This window comes from Mytilus galloprovincialis, unplaced genomic scaffold, assembly GCF_965363235.1.
Source record: "Mytilus galloprovincialis unplaced genomic scaffold, xbMytGall1.hap1.1 HAP1_SCAFFOLD_245, whole genome shotgun sequence".
Classification (NCBI taxonomy): domain Eukaryota; kingdom Metazoa; phylum Mollusca; class Bivalvia; order Mytilida; family Mytilidae; genus Mytilus; species Mytilus galloprovincialis.
Genome location: NW_027468166.1, coordinates 21,308 through 35,000, shown reverse-complemented (window position 1 = coordinate 35,000; position 13,693 = coordinate 21,308). Strand labels below are relative to the sequence as shown.

Genomic DNA, 13,693 nt, shown 5'->3' with positions numbered 1-13,693 from the left:
CTTTGTCTTCTTGGGAGATTTTGTGGCTTTCTTTGCAGATTTGGCAGCAGGTTTTGCAGCAGGTTTCTTTGCAGCTGGTTTCTTTGCTTTTGGTTTAGCTGCTTTCTTTTCACCTGCTGGTTTCTTTGCTGCAGGTTTCTTTGCGGCAGTCTTTTTGGTAGGTGTCTTTGCCTTCTTTGGCTTGGCGGCTTTAGGTTTAACTACTTTCTTTGCTGGTTTCTTAGCTGGTTTAGCCACTTCCCCAATCTTAAAGCTTCCAGAAGCGCCGGTACCCTTCGACTGTTTCAAGCTATTGCTCTTCACTCCTGATTTCAGAGCTAACTTCAAGTGAGTGTTGACTGTTTTTGCATCGCTACCAACGCTGAAGTTTGCTAAGATATACTTAAGGATGGCTTGACGGCTGGAGCCTCCACGCTCTTTCAAAGCAGATATAGCCTTTCCGACCATCTCGCTGTATTTTGGATGAGTAGCTACTTTCTTTGGTTTAGCTGCAGCTTTCTTCTTTGGTGACTTAGCTGGGGTCTTTACTACTGGTGCTGGTGCGTCTGACATTTTGCGGCTTTGGTTGTTGAACGATGTGTGCGAATGAACGACAGATTACAATGATATGCAATTCGCACTGACACAGAGTGTAATTATCTATCTAACGCGGACCTCGACGAGAGCACCCTTAAACTTTCATGACAATCTAATTCAAACAGATCGACAAGAAAATCTGTGTGCTTGTTCGACAAGTTTTAATCATTTGTTTCAAATAAATTGTACTTTTTGATATATAAATCATACACGAAAATCTTCAGCAGGAATTTTTCTTTCAGAATATGTCATAAGAATTAAACAAAATACCACGAGTGAAGAAATATTAACGATTAATGTACAACTTGTCAATTTCTCTCGTGCGATTCTTCCTCAGAAAACGTGTTGTATTATTTCACAAAAACTAGATTGTGCCGTAAAACTGATATACATTTGTAGTAAAATCATTTCTTTATATGTTTTTGCTTTCAGATATACGTAGAAATAAAGAGACTTCCCAGAAATTTAGATTTTGCCTTCGATATGAAAGCACACAAAGATGGCAAACTTCGAAACCGGGACTTCCTTGACCGAGATGAAAGACGTTTCAAATATTCGAATTTTTTACTAGAACTTTACAAGATATAATTAGTATTTATTGTTTATTATTTGTTTTTGCTATAATGATTTTTTTTTTGCTGATCAGAATCCTTTCAGAAAAATAGTGAATCATATAAGCCCTGGTAAAAAAAAGAGGCGATTTCAAATGACGACAAATGGCGGATACCATATTATCACAGACGACCTTTACGAGACCTAATTTAAAAAAAGAAATATATGTAGCCACATGCATGTGGAAGGAGTGGAATTCTTAAGTGTATCTAACTTGACTTGCATGTATTTCACGTAAAAATATTTCACCATGCAGATGGGTATTGAAAAATAAATAAATTTATGAATGATTTATTTTCTGTTTTCTTCATTCATTGATAGCTAGATATGTTGAATATTACATCCAAGTAAATTAGTTAAAAAAAATCATACAACAATTATGTTTGGTAGGAATGCAAAATTGTAAGTAAAAAAAAATGTCTACAACACCCGGTATTCCCAGGCGGTCACCCATCCAAGTACTAACCGGGCTCGACGTTGCTTAACTTCGGTGATCGGACGAGAACCGGTGTTTTCAACGTGATATGGTCGTAGACACAGAAGTGTTAATGTTTTTGATATATAAGGTTAGGTAGTAGCATTTTTGAACAAAATTTATATAAAATAGATTTTTTTCAGAAGCAAAACTTTACAATAATAATATGTTTGGTAGAAATTCAAAATTATAGGTACAAAAAATGTCTACAACACCCGGTATTCCCAGGCGGTCACCCATCCAAGTACTAACCGGGCTCGACGTTGCTTAACTTCGGTGATCGGACGAGAACCGGTGTTTTCAACGTGATATGGTCGTAGACACAGAAGTGTTAAAATTTTTGATATATAAAGTTAGGAAGTAAAGCAATTTTGAACAGATCTAGAATTTGTATAAAAAAAAGATTTTTTTCAGGTTTAAGATAGAAGCAAAACTAAATACTTACTGCACGATCCAGAGTGGAAGATAGTAAAATTTAGCAAGTACACATGGACTTTATAGTAAAAAAAATTGCAGAGAAGAAAGAGAGATTTAGAATATGGGACAAGCTATATTTTATTTGTGACTAATACCATGCAACAATTTCAGACTCTTTTTGAAAAAATTTGGTAGCCCTTAAAAGGGCTGTTTAAGCTTTAAAAGCATCATGATGCTTCCTTCATTTACTTCTTCTTTGGTGTCTTTGCCTTCTTTGGTTTAGCTGCAGCCTTTGTCTTCTTGGGAGATTTTGTGGCTTTCTTTGCAGATTTGGCAGCAGGTTTTGCAGCAGGTTTCTTTGCAGCTGGTTTCTTTGCTTTTGGTTTAGCTGCTTTCTTTTCACCTGCTGGTTTCTTTGCTGCAGGTTTCTTTGCGGCAGTCTTTTTGGTAGGTGTCTTTGCCTTCTTTGGCTTGGCGGCTTTAGGTTTAACTACTTTCTTTGCTGGTTTCTTAGCTGGTTTAGCCACTTCCCCAATCTTAAAGCTTCCAGAAGCGCCGGTACCCTTCGACTGTTTCAAGCTATTGCTCTTCACTCCTGATTTCAGAGCTAACTTCAAGTGAGTGTTGACTGTTTTTGCATCGCTACCAACGCTGAAGTTTGCTAAGATATACTTAAGGATGGCTTGACGGCTGGAGCCTCCACGCTCTTTCAAAGCAGATATAGCCTTTCCGACCATCTCGCTGTATTTTGGATGAGTAGCTACTTTCTTTGGTTTAGCTGCAGCTTTCTTCTTTGGTGACTTAGCTGGGGTCTTTACTACTGGTGCTGGTGCGTCTGACATTTTGCGGCTTTGGTTGTTGAACGATGTGTGCGAATGAACGACAGATTACAATGATATGCAATTCGCACTGACACAGAGTGTAATTATCTATCTAACGCGGACCTCGACGAGAGCACCCTTAAACTTTCATGACAATCTAATTCAAACAGATCGACAAGAAAATCTGTGTGCTTGTTCGACAAGTTTTAATCATTTGTTTCAAATAAATTGTACTTTTTGATATATAAATCATACACGAAAATCTTCAGCAGGAATTTTTCTTTCAGAATATGTCATAAGAATTAAACAAAATACCACGAGTGAAGAAATATTAACGATTAATGTACAACTTGTCAATTTCTCTCGTGCGATTCTTCCTCAGAAAACGTGTTGTATTATTTCACAAAAACTAGATTGTGCCGTAAAACTGATATACATTTGTAGTAAAATCATTTCTTTATATGTTTTTGCTTTCAGATATACGTAGAAATAAAGAGACTTCCCAGAAATTTAGATTTTGCCTTCGATATGAAAGCACACAAAGATGGCAAACTTCGAAACCGGGACTTCCTTGACCGAGATGAAAGACGTTTCAAATATTCGAATTTTTTACTAGAACTTTACAAGATATAATTAGTATTTATTGTTTATTATTTGTTTTTGCTATAATGATTTTTTTTTTGCTGATCAGAATCCTTTCAGAAAAATAGTGAATCATATAAGCCCTGGTAAAAAAAAGAGGCGATTTCAAATGACGACAAATGGCGGATACCATATTATCACAGACGACCTTTACGAGACCTAATTTAAAAAAAGAAATATATGTAGCCACATGCATGTGGAAGGAGTGGAATTCTTAAGTGTATCTAACTTGACTTGCATGTATTTCACGTAAAAATATTTCACCATGCAGATGGGTATTGAAAAATAAATAAATTTATGAATGATTTATTTTCTGTTTTCTTCATTCATTGATAGCTAGATATGTTGAATATTACATCCAAGTAAATTAGTTAAAAAAAATCATACAACAATTATGTTTGGTAGGAATGCAAAATTGTAAGTAAAAAAAAATGTCTACAACACCCGGTATTCCCAGGCGGTCACCCATCCAAGTACTAACCGGGCTCGACGTTGCTTAACTTCGGTGATCGGACGAGAACCGGTGTTTTCAACGTGATATGGTCGTAGACACAGAAGTGTTAATGTTTTTGATATATAAGGTTAGGTAGTAGCATTTTTGAACAAAATTTATATAAAATAGATTTTTTTCAGAAGCAAAACTTTACAATAATAATATGTTTGGTAGAAATTCAAAATTATAGGTACAAAAAATGTCTACAACACCCGGTATTCCCAGGCGGTCACCCATCCAAGTACTAACCGGGCTCGACGTTGCTTAACTTCGGTGATCGGACGAGAACCGGTGTTTTCAACGTGATATGGTCGTAGACACAGAAGTGTTAAAATTTTTGATATATAAAGTTAGGAAGTAAAGCAATTTTGAACAGATCTAGAATTTGTATAAAAAAAAGATTTTTTTCAGGTTTAAGATAGAAGCAAAACTAAATACTTACTGCACGATCCAGAGTGGAAGATAGTAAAATTTAGCAAGTACACATGGACTTTATAGTAAAAAAAATTGCAGAGAAGAAAGAGAGATTTAGAATATGGGACAAGCTATATTTTATTTGTGACTAATACCATGCAACAATTTCAGACTCTTTTTGAAAAAATTTGGTAGCCCTTAAAAGGGCTGTTTAAGCTTTAAAAGCATCATGATGCTTCCTTCATTTACTTCTTCTTTGGTGTCTTTGCCTTCTTTGGTTTAGCTGCAGCCTTTGTCTTCTTGGGAGATTTTGTGGCTTTCTTTGCAGATTTGGCAGCAGGTTTTGCAGCAGGTTTCTTTGCAGCTGGTTTCTTTGCTTTTGGTTTAGCTGCTTTCTTTTCACCTGCTGGTTTCTTTGCTGCAGGTTTCTTTGCGGCAGTCTTTTTGGTAGGTGTCTTTGCCTTCTTTGGCTTGGCGGCTTTAGGTTTAACTACTTTCTTTGCTGGTTTCTTAGCTGGTTTAGCCACTTCCCCAATCTTAAAGCTTCCAGAAGCGCCGGTACCCTTCGACTGTTTCAAGCTATTGCTCTTCACTCCTGATTTCAGAGCTAACTTCAAGTGAGTGTTGACTGTTTTTGCATCGCTACCAACGCTGAAGTTTGCTAAGATATACTTAAGGATGGCTTGACGGCTGGAGCCTCCACGCTCTTTCAAAGCAGATATAGCCTTTCCGACCATCTCGCTGTATTTTGGATGAGTAGCTACTTTCTTTGGTTTAGCTGCAGCTTTCTTCTTTGGTGACTTAGCTGGGGTCTTTACTACTGGTGCTGGTGCGTCTGACATTTTGCGGCTTTGGTTGTTGAACGATGTGTGCGAATGAACGACAGATTACAATGATATGCAATTCGCACTGACACAGAGTGTAATTATCTATCTAACGCGGACCTCGACGAGAGCACCCTTAAACTTTCATGACAATCTAATTCAAACAGATCGACAAGAAAATCTGTGTGCTTGTTCGACAAGTTTTAATCATTTGTTTCAAATAAATTGTACTTTTTGATATATAAATCATACACGAAAATCTTCAGCAGGAATTTTTCTTTCAGAATATGTCATAAGAATTAAACAAAATACCACGAGTGAAGAAATATTAACGATTAATGTACAACTTGTCAATTTCTCTCGTGCGATTCTTCCTCAGAAAACGTGTTGTATTATTTCACAAAAACTAGATTGTGCCGTAAAACTGATATACATTTGTAGTAAAATCATTTCTTTATATGTTTTTGCTTTCAGATATACGTAGAAATAAAGAGACTTCCCAGAAATTTAGATTTTGCCTTCGATATGAAAGCACACAAAGATGGCAAACTTCGAAACCGGGACTTCCTTGACCGAGATGAAAGACGTTTCAAATATTCGAATTTTTTACTAGAACTTTACAAGATATAATTAGTATTTATTGTTTATTATTTGTTTTTGCTATAATGATTTTTTTTTTGCTGATCAGAATCCTTTCAGAAAAATAGTGAATCATATAAGCCCTGGTAAAAAAAAGAGGCGATTTCAAATGACGACAAATGGCGGATACCATATTATCACAGACGACCTTTACGAGACCTAATTTAAAAAAAGAAATATATGTAGCCACATGCATGTGGAAGGAGTGGAATTCTTAAGTGTATCTAACTTGACTTGCATGTATTTCACGTAAAAATATTTCACCATGCAGATGGGTATTGAAAAATAAATAAATTTATGAATGATTTATTTTCTGTTTTCTTCATTCATTGATAGCTAGATATGTTGAATATTACATCCAAGTAAATTAGTTAAAAAAAATCATACAACAATTATGTTTGGTAGGAATGCAAAATTGTAAGTAAAAAAAAATGTCTACAACACCCGGTATTCCCAGGCGGTCACCCATCCAAGTACTAACCGGGCTCGACGTTGCTTAACTTCGGTGATCGGACGAGAACCGGTGTTTTCAACGTGATATGGTCGTAGACACAGAAGTGTTAATGTTTTTGATATATAAGGTTAGGTAGTAGCATTTTTGAACAAAATTTATATAAAATAGATTTTTTTCAGAAGCAAAACTTTACAATAATAATATGTTTGGTAGAAATTCAAAATTATAGGTACAAAAAATGTCTACAACACCCGGTATTCCCAGGCGGTCACCCATCCAAGTACTAACCGGGCTCGACGTTGCTTAACTTCGGTGATCGGACGAGAACCGGTGTTTTCAACGTGATATGGTCGTAGACACAGAAGTGTTAAAATTTTTGATATATAAAGTTAGGAAGTAAAGCAATTTTGAACAGATCTAGAATTTGTATAAAAAAAAGATTTTTTTCAGGTTTAAGATAGAAGCAAAACTAAATACTTACTGCACGATCCAGAGTGGAAGATAGTAAAATTTAGCAAGTACACATGGACTTTATAGTAAAAAAAATTGCAGAGAAGAAAGAGAGATTTAGAATATGGGACAAGCTATATTTTATTTGTGACTAATACCATGCAACAATTTCAGACTCTTTTTGAAAAAATTTGGTAGCCCTTAAAAGGGCTGTTTAAGCTTTAAAAGCATCATGATGCTTCCTTCATTTACTTCTTCTTTGGTGTCTTTGCCTTCTTTGGTTTAGCTGCAGCCTTTGTCTTCTTGGGAGATTTTGTGGCTTTCTTTGCAGATTTGGCAGCAGGTTTTGCAGCAGGTTTCTTTGCAGCTGGTTTCTTTGCTTTTGGTTTAGCTGCTTTCTTTTCACCTGCTGGTTTCTTTGCTGCAGGTTTCTTTGCGGCAGTCTTTTTGGTAGGTGTCTTTGCCTTCTTTGGCTTGGCGGCTTTAGGTTTAACTACTTTCTTTGCTGGTTTCTTAGCTGGTTTAGCCACTTCCCCAATCTTAAAGCTTCCAGAAGCGCCGGTACCCTTCGACTGTTTCAAGCTATTGCTCTTCACTCCTGATTTCAGAGCTAACTTCAAGTGAGTGTTGACTGTTTTTGCATCGCTACCAACGCTGAAGTTTGCTAAGATATACTTAAGGATGGCTTGACGGCTGGAGCCTCCACGCTCTTTCAAAGCAGATATAGCCTTTCCGACCATCTCGCTGTATTTTGGATGAGTAGCTACTTTCTTTGGTTTAGCTGCAGCTTTCTTCTTTGGTGACTTAGCTGGGGTCTTTACTACTGGTGCTGGTGCGTCTGACATTTTGCGGCTTTGGTTGTTGAACGATGTGTGCGAATGAACGACAGATTACAATGATATGCAATTCGCACTGACACAGAGTGTAATTATCTATCTAACGCGGACCTCGACGAGAGCACCCTTAAACTTTCATGACAATCTAATTCAAACAGATCGACAAGAAAATCTGTGTGCTTGTTCGACAAGTTTTAATCATTTGTTTCAAATAAATTGTACTTTTTGATATATAAATCATACACGAAAATCTTCAGCAGGAATTTTTCTTTCAGAATATGTCATAAGAATTAAACAAAATACCACGAGTGAAGAAATATTAACGATTAATGTACAACTTGTCAATTTCTCTCGTGCGATTCTTCCTCAGAAAACGTGTTGTATTATTTCACAAAAACTAGATTGTGCCGTAAAACTGATATACATTTGTAGTAAAATCATTTCTTTATATGTTTTTGCTTTCAGATATACGTAGAAATAAAGAGACTTCCCAGAAATTTAGATTTTGCCTTCGATATGAAAGCACACAAAGATGGCAAACTTCGAAACCGGGACTTCCTTGACCGAGATGAAAGACGTTTCAAATATTCGAATTTTTTACTAGAACTTTACAAGATATAATTAGTATTTATTGTTTATTATTTGTTTTTGCTATAATGATTTTTTTTTTGCTGATCAGAATCCTTTCAGAAAAATAGTGAATCATATAAGCCCTGGTAAAAAAAAGAGGCGATTTCAAATGACGACAAATGGCGGATACCATATTATCACAGACGACCTTTACGAGACCTAATTTAAAAAAAGAAATATATGTAGCCACATGCATGTGGAAGGAGTGGAATTCTTAAGTGTATCTAACTTGACTTGCATGTATTTCACGTAAAAATATTTCACCATGCAGATGGGTATTGAAAAATAAATAAATTTATGAATGATTTATTTTCTGTTTTCTTCATTCATTGATAGCTAGATATGTTGAATATTACATCCAAGTAAATTAGTTAAAAAAAATCATACAACAATTATGTTTGGTAGGAATGCAAAATTGTAAGTAAAAAAAAATGTCTACAACACCCGGTATTCCCAGGCGGTCACCCATCCAAGTACTAACCGGGCTCGACGTTGCTTAACTTCGGTGATCGGACGAGAACCGGTGTTTTCAACGTGATATGGTCGTAGACACAGAAGTGTTAATGTTTTTGATATATAAGGTTAGGTAGTAGCATTTTTGAACAAAATTTATATAAAATAGATTTTTTTCAGAAGCAAAACTTTACAATAATAATATGTTTGGTAGAAATTCAAAATTATAGGTACAAAAAATGTCTACAACACCCGGTATTCCCAGGCGGTCACCCATCCAAGTACTAACCGGGCTCGACGTTGCTTAACTTCGGTGATCGGACGAGAACCGGTGTTTTCAACGTGATATGGTCGTAGACACAGAAGTGTTAAAATTTTTGATATATAAAGTTAGGAAGTAAAGCAATTTTGAACAGATCTAGAATTTGTATAAAAAAAAGATTTTTTTCAGGTTTAAGATAGAAGCAAAACTAAATACTTACTGCACGATCCAGAGTGGAAGATAGTAAAATTTAGCAAGTACACATGGACTTTATAGTAAAAAAAATTGCAGAGAAGAAAGAGAGATTTAGAATATGGGACAAGCTATATTTTATTTGTGACTAATACCATGCAACAATTTCAGACTCTTTTTGAAAAAATTTGGTAGCCCTTAAAAGGGCTGTTTAAGCTTTAAAAGCATCATGATGCTTCCTTCATTTACTTCTTCTTTGGTGTCTTTGCCTTCTTTGGTTTAGCTGCAGCCTTTGTCTTCTTGGGAGATTTTGTGGCTTTCTTTGCAGATTTGGCAGCAGGTTTTGCAGCAGGTTTCTTTGCAGCTGGTTTCTTTGCTTTTGGTTTAGCTGCTTTCTTTTCACCTGCTGGTTTCTTTGCTGCAGGTTTCTTTGCGGCAGTCTTTTTGGTAGGTGTCTTTGCCTTCTTTGGCTTGGCGGCTTTAGGTTTAACTACTTTCTTTGCTGGTTTCTTAGCTGGTTTAGCCACTTCCCCAATCTTAAAGCTTCCAGAAGCGCCGGTACCCTTCGACTGTTTCAAGCTATTGCTCTTCACTCCTGATTTCAGAGCTAACTTCAAGTGAGTGTTGACTGTTTTTGCATCGCTACCAACGCTGAAGTTTGCTAAGATATACTTAAGGATGGCTTGACGGCTGGAGCCTCCACGCTCTTTCAAAGCAGATATAGCCTTTCCGACCATCTCGCTGTATTTTGGATGAGTAGCTACTTTCTTTGGTTTAGCTGCAGCTTTCTTCTTTGGTGACTTAGCTGGGGTCTTTACTACTGGTGCTGGTGCGTCTGACATTTTGCGGCTTTGGTTGTTGAACGATGTGTGCGAATGAACGACAGATTACAATGATATGCAATTCGCACTGACACAGAGTGTAATTATCTATCTAACGCGGACCTCGACGAGAGCACCCTTAAACTTTCATGACAATCTAATTCAAACAGATCGACAAGAAAATCTGTGTGCTTGTTCGACAAGTTTTAATCATTTGTTTCAAATAAATTGTACTTTTTGATATATAAATCATACACGAAAATCTTCAGCAGGAATTTTTCTTTCAGAATATGTCATAAGAATTAAACAAAATACCACGAGTGAAGAAATATTAACGATTAATGTACAACTTGTCAATTTCTCTCGTGCGATTCTTCCTCAGAAAACGTGTTGTATTATTTCACAAAAACTAGATTGTGCCGTAAAACTGATATACATTTGTAGTAAAATCATTTCTTTATATGTTTTTGCTTTCAGATATACGTAGAAATAAAGAGACTTCCCAGAAATTTAGATTTTGCCTTCGATATGAAAGCACACAAAGATGGCAAACTTCGAAACCGGGACTTCCTTGACCGAGATGAAAGACGTTTCAAATATTCGAATTTTTTACTAGAACTTTACAAGATATAATTAGTATTTATTGTTTATTATTTGTTTTTGCTATAATGATTTTTTTTTTGCTGATCAGAATCCTTTCAGAAAAATAGTGAATCATATAAGCCCTGGTAAAAAAAAGAGGCGATTTCAAATGACGACAAATGGCGGATACCATATTATCACAGACGACCTTTACGAGACCTAATTTAAAAAAAGAAATATATGTAGCCACATGCATGTGGAAGGAGTGGAATTCTTAAGTGTATCTAACTTGACTTGCATGTATTTCACGTAAAAATATTTCACCATGCAGATGGGTATTGAAAAATAAATAAATTTATGAATGATTTATTTTCTGTTTTCTTCATTCATTGATAGCTAGATATGTTGAATATTACATCCAAGTAAATTAGTTAAAAAAAATCATACAACAATTATGTTTGGTAGGAATGCAAAATTGTAAGTAAAAAAAAATGTCTACAACACCCGGTATTCCCAGGCGGTCACCCATCCAAGTACTAACCGGGCTCGACGTTGCTTAACTTCGGTGATCGGACGAGAACCGGTGTTTTCAACGTGATATGGTCGTAGACACAGAAGTGTTAATGTTTTTGATATATAAGGTTAGGTAGTAGCATTTTTGAACAAAATTTATATAAAATAGATTTTTTTCAGAAGCAAAACTTTACAATAATAATATGTTTGGTAGAAATTCAAAATTATAGGTACAAAAAATGTCTACAACACCCGGTATTCCCAGGCGGTCACCCATCCAAGTACTAACCGGGCTCGACGTTGCTTAACTTCGGTGATCGGACGAGAACCGGTGTTTTCAACGTGATATGGTCGTAGACACAGAAGTGTTAAAATTTTTGATATATAAAGTTAGGAAGTAAAGCAATTTTGAACAGATCTAGAATTTGTATAAAAAAAAGATTTTTTTCAGGTTTAAGATAGAAGCAAAACTAAATACTTACTGCACGATCCAGAGTGGAAGATAGTAAAATTTAGCAAGTACACATGGACTTTATAGTAAAAAAAATTGCAGAGAAGAAAGAGAGATTTAGAATATGGGACAAGCTATATTTTATTTGTGACTAATACCATGCAACAATTTCAGACTCTTTTTGAAAAAATTTGGTAGCCCTTAAAAGGGCTGTTTAAGCTTTAAAAGCATCATGATGCTTCCTTCATTTACTTCTTCTTTGGTGTCTTTGCCTTCTTTGGTTTAGCTGCAGCCTTTGTCTTCTTGGGAGATTTTGTGGCTTTCTTTGCAGATTTGGCAGCAGGTTTTGCAGCAGGTTTCTTTGCAGCTGGTTTCTTTGCTTTTGGTTTAGCTGCTTTCTTTTCACCTGCTGGTTTCTTTGCTGCAGGTTTCTTTGCGGCAGTCTTTTTGGTAGGTGTCTTTGCCTTCTTTGGCTTGGCGGCTTTAGGTTTAACTACTTTCTTTGCTGGTTTCTTAGCTGGTTTAGCCACTTCCCCAATCTTAAAGCTTCCAGAAGCGCCGGTACCCTTCGACTGTTTCAAGCTATTGCTCTTCACTCCTGATTTCAGAGCTAACTTCAAGTGAGTGTTGACTGTTTTTGCATCGCTACCAACGCTGAAGTTTGCTAAGATATACTTAAGGATGGCTTGACGGCTGGAGCCTCCACGCTCTTTCAAAGCAGATATAGCCTTTCCGACCATCTCGCTGTATTTTGGATGAGTAGCTACTTTCTTTGGTTTAGCTGCAGCTTTCTTCTTTGGTGACTTAGCTGGGGTCTTTACTACTGGTGCTGGTGCGTCTGACATTTTGCGGCTTTGGTTGTTGAACGATGTGTGCGAATGAACGACAGATTACAATGATATGCAATTCGCACTGACACAGAGTGTAATTATCTATCTAACGCGGACCTCGACGAGAGCACCCTTAAACTTTCATGACAATCTAATTCAAACAGATCGACAAGAAAATCTGTGTGCTTGTTCGACAAGTTTTAATCATTTGTTTCAAATAAATTGTACTTTTTGATATATAAATCATACACGAAAATCTTCAGCAGGAATTTTTCTTTCAGAATATGTCATAAGAATTAAACAAAATACCACGAGTGAAGAAATATTAACGATTAATGTACAACTTGTCAATTTCTCTCGTGCGATTCTTCCTCAGAAAACGTGTTGTATTATTTCACAAAAACTAGATTGTGCCGTAAAACTGATATACATTTGTAGTAAAATCATTTCTTTATATGTTTTTGCTTTCAGATATACGTAGAAATAAAGAGACTTCCCAGAAATTTAGATTTTGCCTTCGATATGAAAGCACACAAAGATGGCAAACTTCGAAACCGGGACTTCCTTGACCGAGATGAAAGACGTTTCAAATATTCGAATTTTTTACTAGAACTTTACAAGATATAATTAGTATTTATTGTTTATTATTTGTTTTTGCTATAATGATTTTTTTTTTGCTGATCAGAATCCTTTCAGAAAAATAGTGAATCATATAAGCCCTGGTAAAAAAAAGAGGCGATTTCAAATGACGACAAATGGCGGATACCATATTATCACAGACGACCTTTACGAGACCTAATTTAAAAAAAGAAATATATGTAGCCACATGCATGTGGAAGGAGTGGAATTCTTAAGTGTATCTAACTTGACTTGCATGTATTTCACGTAAAAATATTTCACCATGCAGATGGGTATTGAAAAATAAATAAATTTATGAATGATTTATTTTCTGTTTTCTTCATTCATTGATAGCTAGATATGTTGAATATTACATCCAAGTAAATTAGTTAAAAAAAATCATACAACAATTATGTTTGGTAGGAATGCAAAATTGTAAGTAAAAAAAAATGTCTACAACACCCGGTATTCCCAGGCGGTCACCCATCCAAGTACTAACCGGGCTCGACGTTGCTTAACTTCGGTGATCGGACGAGAACCGGTGTTTTCAACGTGATATGGTCGTAGACACAGAAGTGTTAATGTTTTTGATATATAAGGTTAGGTAGTAGCATTTTTGAACAAAATTTATATAAAATAGATTTTTTTCAGAAGCAAAACTTTACAATAATAATATGTTTGGTAGAAA

General features: G+C 35.9%; 11 non-coding genes across 11 annotated transcripts; all 11 read right to left on the bottom strand.

Moving 5' to 3' along the window:
- Positions 1–1,605: 1,605 nt before the first annotated feature.
- LOC143061205 (5S ribosomal RNA) lies at positions 1,606–1,724 on the bottom strand. The gene has a single exon (XR_012974379.1). It is a non-coding gene; the product is annotated as a 5S ribosomal RNA (ribosomal RNA).
- A 142-nt stretch (positions 1,725–1,866) lies between these two features.
- On the bottom strand, positions 1,867–1,985 carry LOC143061204 (5S ribosomal RNA). The gene has a single exon (XR_012974378.1). It is a non-coding gene; the product is annotated as a 5S ribosomal RNA (ribosomal RNA).
- Positions 1,986–3,975: 1,990 nt separating this feature from the next.
- On the bottom strand, positions 3,976–4,094 carry LOC143061203 (5S ribosomal RNA). Its single transcript, XR_012974377.1, has one exon. It is a non-coding gene; the product is annotated as a 5S ribosomal RNA (ribosomal RNA).
- Positions 4,095–4,236: 142 nt separating this feature from the next.
- Positions 4,237–4,355, bottom strand: LOC143061202 (5S ribosomal RNA). Its single transcript, XR_012974376.1, has one exon. It is a non-coding gene; the product is annotated as a 5S ribosomal RNA (ribosomal RNA).
- A 1,990-nt stretch (positions 4,356–6,345) lies between these two features.
- Positions 6,346–6,464, bottom strand: LOC143061200 (5S ribosomal RNA). The gene has a single exon (XR_012974374.1). It is a non-coding gene; the product is annotated as a 5S ribosomal RNA (ribosomal RNA).
- A 142-nt stretch (positions 6,465–6,606) lies between these two features.
- On the bottom strand, positions 6,607–6,725 carry LOC143061199 (5S ribosomal RNA). Its single transcript, XR_012974373.1, has one exon. It is a non-coding gene; the product is annotated as a 5S ribosomal RNA (ribosomal RNA).
- A 1,990-nt stretch (positions 6,726–8,715) lies between these two features.
- LOC143061198 (5S ribosomal RNA) lies at positions 8,716–8,834 on the bottom strand. Its single transcript, XR_012974372.1, has one exon. It is a non-coding gene; the product is annotated as a 5S ribosomal RNA (ribosomal RNA).
- Positions 8,835–8,976: 142 nt separating this feature from the next.
- LOC143061196 (5S ribosomal RNA) lies at positions 8,977–9,095 on the bottom strand. The gene has a single exon (XR_012974371.1). It is a non-coding gene; the product is annotated as a 5S ribosomal RNA (ribosomal RNA).
- Positions 9,096–11,085: 1,990 nt separating this feature from the next.
- Positions 11,086–11,204, bottom strand: LOC143061195 (5S ribosomal RNA). Its single transcript, XR_012974370.1, has one exon. It is a non-coding gene; the product is annotated as a 5S ribosomal RNA (ribosomal RNA).
- Positions 11,205–11,346: 142 nt separating this feature from the next.
- Positions 11,347–11,465, bottom strand: LOC143061194 (5S ribosomal RNA). Its single transcript, XR_012974369.1, has one exon. It is a non-coding gene; the product is annotated as a 5S ribosomal RNA (ribosomal RNA).
- A 1,990-nt stretch (positions 11,466–13,455) lies between these two features.
- On the bottom strand, positions 13,456–13,574 carry LOC143061193 (5S ribosomal RNA). The gene has a single exon (XR_012974368.1). It is a non-coding gene; the product is annotated as a 5S ribosomal RNA (ribosomal RNA).
- Positions 13,575–13,693: the final 119 nt, after the last annotated feature.